At 41.3% G+C, this 7500-nt stretch overlaps 1 protein-coding gene across 14 annotated transcripts in view; it reads left to right on the forward strand.

Moving 5' to 3' along the window:
• LOC143024996 (transmembrane and coiled-coil domains protein 2-like) overlaps positions 1–7500 on the forward strand; it is a 749123-nt gene that overhangs the window by 556362 nt on the left and 185261 nt on the right. Inside the window, exon 1 of one of the 14 annotated variants that reach the window (XM_076184587.1) lies at positions 1578–1675. The exons of the other annotated variants lie outside the window; for them this stretch is intronic. The gene's annotated coding sequence lies outside the window, so the exon portion shown is untranslated. Of the gene's footprint in view, positions 1–1577; positions 1676–7500 lie in introns of those variants that run through there. 14 annotated transcript variants of the gene reach the window in all.

The raw sequence follows: 7500 nt of genomic DNA on the forward strand, positions 1-7500 counted from the left end.
GCGACGCCCCTTGATTCTTCTGGCTAAGTACAGACAATGCTCTCCGGCTGAGGTCCCGGGCTGAAGGCCCTACGGGGCGATCGCGACCCCCCATGTCCGGACACCCCTTTGTGAACGGGGGATGGGGCTAGGCTTGTATCTTTGTGCTTGAAATGATGTTTATTATCGTCAAATGACAACTAGAATAGAATGATACGAGGTTTGCCATAGCTAAAAAGTGGAGAGAACCTGTTTTGGACTTTATGTGTTGACGGTCATATGTCAATACTGCCTTTAGACTCGAGCGGTGTGACGGGAGGGAGGGATGACCCTTTATCCACGAGGTGCTAAGGTGAGGAAGGGACCTTGAATGGGTTTTGGTTGGGTGTGGAGTGGGTGTATGTATGTATATATGTATGTATGTATACATGTATGTATGTGCGTATGTATGTATGTATGTATGTATGTATGTATTTGAGTACATTTATTAATGGGTATATGTATGTTTTCATTCGGCCTTTATAAGTGGGAAAAAGCCTTTTATATGTATGTGTGTGTATGTATGTATGTATGTGTGTACTTTTATTATTGGCTTTTAATATCATCCAAAGATTCCTAAAGAGATGTCCCTTATCACTGGTGTTGACCATATATGGGCAAAACCCTACAGAATGTTGTGGACGAAAGCTAATGTGAAGGTACCTTGAATGCTTGCCCGAGGTTAAGGTTTTCGAGAAATATCGAACTGAGAACGAACAGAGGTTGGTGTCCCCTTGTCGCACAGAACAAAAGACACAAAGAGATGACTAACAGCGCGAAGTCTAAGTCACCAGAGCGAAGACACAGGAGAGAACAAAGGCTGCAGAAAGGGAGAGAGAGAGAGAGAGAGAGAGAGAGAGAGAGAAGAGGAGGAGGAGGGAGCGAAAAGCTGAGCAGGGAAAATAAGACGAAGACATGAGAAATGCGTGGCAAAGAAGAGAGAGAGAGAAGGAGGAAGGGAGAGAGAGAAAGGAAGGCATACACACAGTAGAGGAAGAAAGAGAGAGAGAGAAAGAGAGTGGAGGGAGCGAAAAGCTGAGAAGAGAAAATAAGACGAAGACATGAGAAATGCGTGGCAAAGAAGAGAGAGAGAGAAGGAGGAAGGGAGAGAGAGAAAGAAAGGCGTAAAGGAAGAGAGAGAAAGGAAGGCATACACACAGTAGAGGAAGAAAGAGAGAGAGAGAAAGAGAGTGGAGGGAGAGAACAACTGAGAAGGGAAAATAAGACGAAGACATGAGAAATGCGTGGCAAAGAAGAGAGAGAGAGAAAGGAAGGCGTAAAGGAAGAGAGAGGGAGGAAGAGAGAGGGAGGAAGGCGTACACACAGTAGAGGAAGAAAGAGTGGAGAGGGAACAGCTGAGAAGGGAAAATAAGACGAAGACATGAGAAATGCGTGGCAAAGAAGAGAGAGAGAGAAAGGCGTAAAGGAAGAGAGAGGGAGGAAGGCATACACACAGTAGAGGAGATAGAGAGAGAGGAAGAGAGAAAGAGAGGGAGAGGGAGATGGTGAGGTGGTAGAGGGAGTGCCGTGCGATAGCCCAGGCTCGGGTGCCAGTAGTGATCGCGAGGGCCTGGCAGTGTATTTGGCGTAGTCGGTGTGAGTGCACGTGTGTCGAGTTCCTCCACGTCCTCTCCTCAACACACGCACTTCGCGTTGGGTTAGTCCCTTCCCCCTGGCCCGAAAACCACGTCCTCCTTTCCCTGCAACTCGTGAATATGCAATCGCAGGGTACACAGTGTAGTTCAAACTCTCTTTGTACAAGATCTAACGTCACTGTCGAGTGTGCACTGGCTGGATTGTTTTCTCTGGATGAGGAAGAGGGTTCATGACATTGAACTGGGTGGTCTTTGGAACGTGAAGGGAGCTTCGTCCTGGACACTGCCTCCTCCAAAACATACCACGGAGGCTCACTCTGTTTGTGTACGTTTGAACAGAGCTAATGGGACAGCCACGACAAGTTTATGTGAATGAAGGAGTTCATTTGTAATTATATGAGTGTTTTTTTTTTCTTGTGATGCTATGTTTTAGCCCCGTCTCTTCGATGTGTTTAAGAATAACATAAACCCTACGAAGTGTCTGAAAAAAGGAAAAGAAAAACATTATAGAAACATTGAAAAAAGAATTCGTGGCTTTACGAAACTTAGTAACTTTATACATACATACATATATATATATATATATATATATATATATATATATATATATATATGTTGATGAAAATGCTATTCAGGCGTACATCGTGAATATAAATGAAGCTATTAATATTTTAATGTATTTGATTACTTATATGTTCGCTACTAATTCAACAAATCTCTAATTTATATGATTATCAGCTCTCATAAAAAAGTGGTTAATAAGCTAACTTGTTTCTCAGAACGTGTTTAGTAAATTGAATGTTGTTTCTAAACTAAGTTAATTTAAACTTGTTGATAACAACAGGTCAGATACACATATTATTTTTGTATCGGGTTTGCACACACGCACACACACACACACACACACACACACACACACACACACACACACACACACACACACACACACACACACACACACACACACACACACACATACGCTTACACTCACATACGCTCACACGCACATACGCTCACACAATCATTCAAACACACACGCACACACACACATGTAGATACGCTCACACACACAAACTCACACACACAAACGCTCACACACACACATGCTCACACAATCCTTTAAACACACACACACACACACACACACACACACACACACACACACACACACACACACACACACACACACCTTTAAGTAAGAACTGTATGTGTGCAACAAGAGTGTTGGGTGGATTATGTGTACTTAGATCTGAAGAAAGTCTTTGGTAGGGCACCTCATAAACGATTTCTGCGGAACTTGGATAATATTGGACGAGTTGGGAAAGTCTCTTGTAGTGGTTGAGGGATTTCCTGAGAAACTGATACACGTGGACAATAGTAAAGGGTAGTTGTAGCATCGTATGGTTGTTTTTCGTACCTCCAATATCGTGTTATTACTTTAGCCAATTAAGACTTCTCCGGTTGTAAAGGTTGTCATGTATCCTACCCCCGGGACTGTTGTAACTGTTCAGTGCAACATTAGGTGGTCGGCGTCTTGGGAAGATTCTTGACAAGTAGGGCATAGCGGTGAGTCTTGTTAGTTAAAGATGAGATATTGCCATTGAGGGTAAATACCAGCCAAGTGTCTCAAGGGTCAGTACTGGCATCCGTCATAATCTCGACCCACGAAAATGACGTGATGGAACGAGCGACAAGCTACGCTAACACGTTTGCAAATGGCCCAGGAAAGGTCAAGAGAATAGAATATGAGAGAAGCTACAAAGTGCTACGAAACTGCTACAAAAAATAAATAAATGATAAGAAAATATGAAAAACAAACAGGTTGTATCATAAGTGTAGAATATGAAAAATGATCTTGAGCACAAAAATATTGCAGAATATTGGAATTGGGTAAAAAAGTTGTAAAATATTATTAATGTCTTACTGAAAAAAATGAAATTATTACGAAAGCGAAAGAGGAAAAGATGAGACAAGAATAAAAGTAGTTTCTCACTATACGGACAAAGAAATAAAAGAAAAATCTCAGAGAATCATGTCCGACCCTGATAGGAGTATGCAGCAATAAAGTAGTCTCTACACTTAAATGAAGGACATAAATAAAATCGAAAGAACACGAAGAGGAGTAACCGAATTGATCCTCTGGCTAGCGGACGAGCCACACGAAGAGAGACTAGATGCAATAGGCCTGTCAACGTTGAAAGAAGGAGAGAGAGAGAGAGGTGACCAAGTCGCAGTAGTTAGGTCGATGAAAGGAGATAAAAACTGACAGAGAACCTCTTGATTTGGTACGAGAAGGCGTCGCGAAGTCATGGGAATAGCTTGAAGACGACTATATACATGAAACAAAGAAACACAGTTTCCGTACAGTTTCCCCAATTCTTGAAGGTGAGGGGCCTACGCCAGGAGGCGCGTAGCTGCGGTCGAAGCCGTCCCCTTGGCCCTGTATCCTTAGAGGACTGTTGGGGCAGGTAATTAAGTCACTGTTGGGTTTTGGAGAGTGCGGGATTCGAACCCTTAACTAAACGAATACGAGACGGGCACGCTTCGAATTACGCCACACACACACACACACACACACACACACACACACACACACACACACACACACACACACACACACACACACACACACACACACAGTAGGCAGAGATGATCTGTTGGTATGGGATAAAAGAGCAACAGTAGGTCAGAACAAAACATTAAAGACGACGGACTGCCACCAGAAGGATGGTCCAGAGAATCGCTCCCCACATGGATCCATCGATTTGCGGAACCCGTTAATCCAGATCATCCAGGTCAACAACAGAAAAGAATCTAAGGCAAAGTTTGATAAATGGAATTTATGTTAACGTAAGTGGGAGTAGGAAACACAGGAGTCTTAGTTGGGCATAAACTCGGACTAAGGCTCCTGTGTTTCCTATTAACCCTTTACGTCAACCTGTCAGAATGTCTCAACAAATGGAGGGTCCCTATGGGCATAGATAGTGATTGATGTATACTTAGGTAAATCTATTTACTTTGATTTTTGTACTTTGGGGAGTCTGTAGAGGTGGAGTGACCTGCTGGTGTTGTCTGTCTGAAAATTGTTTGGACGAGGATTGGGATATTGAGAATGCGTAATGAAGTCTAGTTACCTCAATTGAGTGGCGATAATGTAACCTTTCCTTGCATAATGCTCAGTGGCCGAGAAGCTCGTCTTTGTGAGGAATTAGAAAAAAAAATAGATAAATGAAAAAGGAAAAAATCAATAGATGTGGACAGGGATTTTCAGTGAGGGCTGTCATGAAGAAATACAAGGGGAGGAGCCCACGCCGGGAGGCGCTGAGTAGCTACGGCCGCAGCCGTCACTTTTGCCCTATTAGGAGATTTGGGAGACGATTGGGGGGCAGGTAATTAAAGCCCCCGTCACACCAAGCATATGACCTGTTTCCGACCACCTTGGACCGAAAATCAAGCGACACAAAACCCATGCAAGGAATTGAAATGGAAAAAGTTAATGTGGTTGATAAGAGGAAAATCTGTGTACTGGGGACTATAAAGTGTGTTGTAATATATCTATCGATCTATCGATCTATCTATTTATCGATCTTATTACCGACTACCAGCGACTTCCAAAGACTACCTGAAACTGGCCGAACAGGTCGTAAGCTTAGTGTAACTGGGCCCTAAGATTCACTGCTGGGAATCGGAGAGGAGTGCGGGATTCGAACCGACAGTTAAGCAAATGTAAGGCCAGATACGCTTCCAATTACACGAAGATGAAATTGAGTAGGACTTCCCTTATGTACTCGTATTATCTTCAACCATTTTAGATTTTTTTTTTATAATGTTTGGAAAGAAACATTTGATAGTATACTTTATTTATTTGGATGCTGAAATAAATAGTGAAATCCTCCCATATATAAAGATCAAATGTGTGTGTGTGTGTGTGTGTGTGTGTGTGTGTGTGTGTGTATTTACCTAGTTGTATTATACGGGAAGGGGAGCTATGCTCGTGGTGACCCGTTTTTGTATCTCGCAAGATCAAGTTTGTTCTTAAATTCTTGTATTGTGTTTGCACACACTATTTCTTCATCCAATTTGTTCCACATAATCACTCTGTGTGGGAAGCTGTTCTTTTTCAGGTCTCTTCTGTAATTATCCTTTTTGAGTTTCATTGCATGTGTGTGTGTGTGTGTGTGTGTGTGTGTGTGTGTGTGTGTGTGTGTGTGTGTGTGTGTGTGTGTTCGCGCCTAAAGGGTGACACCAATAATTCCTTTTTACAGTATAGATTTCTTTCCTAAGCAGGAAATATTATCTATACAATATAATTACATTTCATAAATACGTATTAACATGTAAATATATTTCCACTCCCATGGTTGTTTGTGCACTAAGGAGATAATAATGTAGAGTTTAAATGTTTTTTAGTAAGAATATATCAAGCAAATGGAGTAATGTTTAAAAGAGAAAATGGACAATGATTGTCAAGTCGAAAATATGAAATGTCGCGCCAATTGTAATGTAGTGAATGAAAATGGTAAACAAAGCGACTACAGCGCCACTTGTTAGGTTGCGGACGATAAGAGAAGCTTACTGTCATGTTGCCAAATGCCTCTTTTATTTTTTATTTTTTCGTATTCACTTAGAAAAATATAAATTTAGTTTAATTACAAGCCATTTTTTTGCCAAGAGCTGAATAAAATCGCCTGTAGGCATTCTAGAGGAAAGTGTTGGAATAGGACGACTGACAAAGGTTTATTAGGATAAAATATGTAAACATTCGGGACTGATTGAATCAATTTATTACATTTTTGTTGCATTTTGTTGTCTGTTGATTACTAAATTGGGTTAAATCCTAGTGCGTACACACACACACACACACACACACACACACACACACACACACACACACACACACACACACACACACACACACACACACATATATATATATATATATATATATATATATATATATATATATATATATATGAATATATTGTTGTCTAGATGTTTATTTTCACATGAATGAAACGTCTGGTTGCTGTAGATGAATCCAAAAACACTAAATACGTTGCATGCAAATTCCGCCCTAACGCATGGGAGCCGGAAGTGCGAAGATTCCAAGTCTTAATGCATCGTGACATCATGTCGGTTTGGGAGACATTTGCAATAATATGAATGGTTGTGTTTAGTCATGTGCACACTGGTTATGTATATATTTTGCATATGTGCACATGTGTACGCACCTACACACACAACACACCCACACACTCGTGGCGCAGTTGGTTGAGTTCCCAGGTACCATTGTGGAGATCCGGGTTCGAATCCCGCCCAGGGGTGAAATAATTTCAGTATCGATGCGCTGCGGGTTGTTGTTCCAACTCTCGTGGGTGGGGAGATGGATGTGTATGTGCGTGTAAGGTCACAGCATTACCCATAGATCGATCATATACGAGCTTTGAGCTCTCTTCCGGGAGGGAAATAGCTGTCGATCACGAATCCAACACGTGATCCAAGATCATGGTGAATCACACAAACAAACATATGTTGAAACACACACATGGAAACACGTTTAGATATTTATGTGTATGTATACATATATGTATACGCGTGTATATTTATATAAGTATATTTGTATATGTGTATTTATATAACTGAGGGTACATTAATTTACAATCGTGTATATACTTGTTATGGAAGCATTTTCAAGGGTGCTTTTTAAGCATTTCTAGAGGTTTCTAGGACTCGTATAAGCAAGGTCAGGCTGTTTATTTGTCCACTTTGAAGCTTCGAATCGTTGATTGAAGATTCAATTCAATAATGATTCATGATTCCCTGTTGAGCTTTGGCTTATTGTTCCTCTCCTTCCTCTTCGATCACTTTAGTTATTCTACATCATTTA

Source organism: Oratosquilla oratoria, chromosome 4 (genome assembly GCF_046742065.1).
Source record: "Oratosquilla oratoria isolate Oo_2021 chromosome 4, ASM4674206v1, whole genome shotgun sequence".
Classification (NCBI taxonomy): domain Eukaryota; kingdom Metazoa; phylum Arthropoda; class Malacostraca; order Stomatopoda; family Squillidae; genus Oratosquilla; species Oratosquilla oratoria.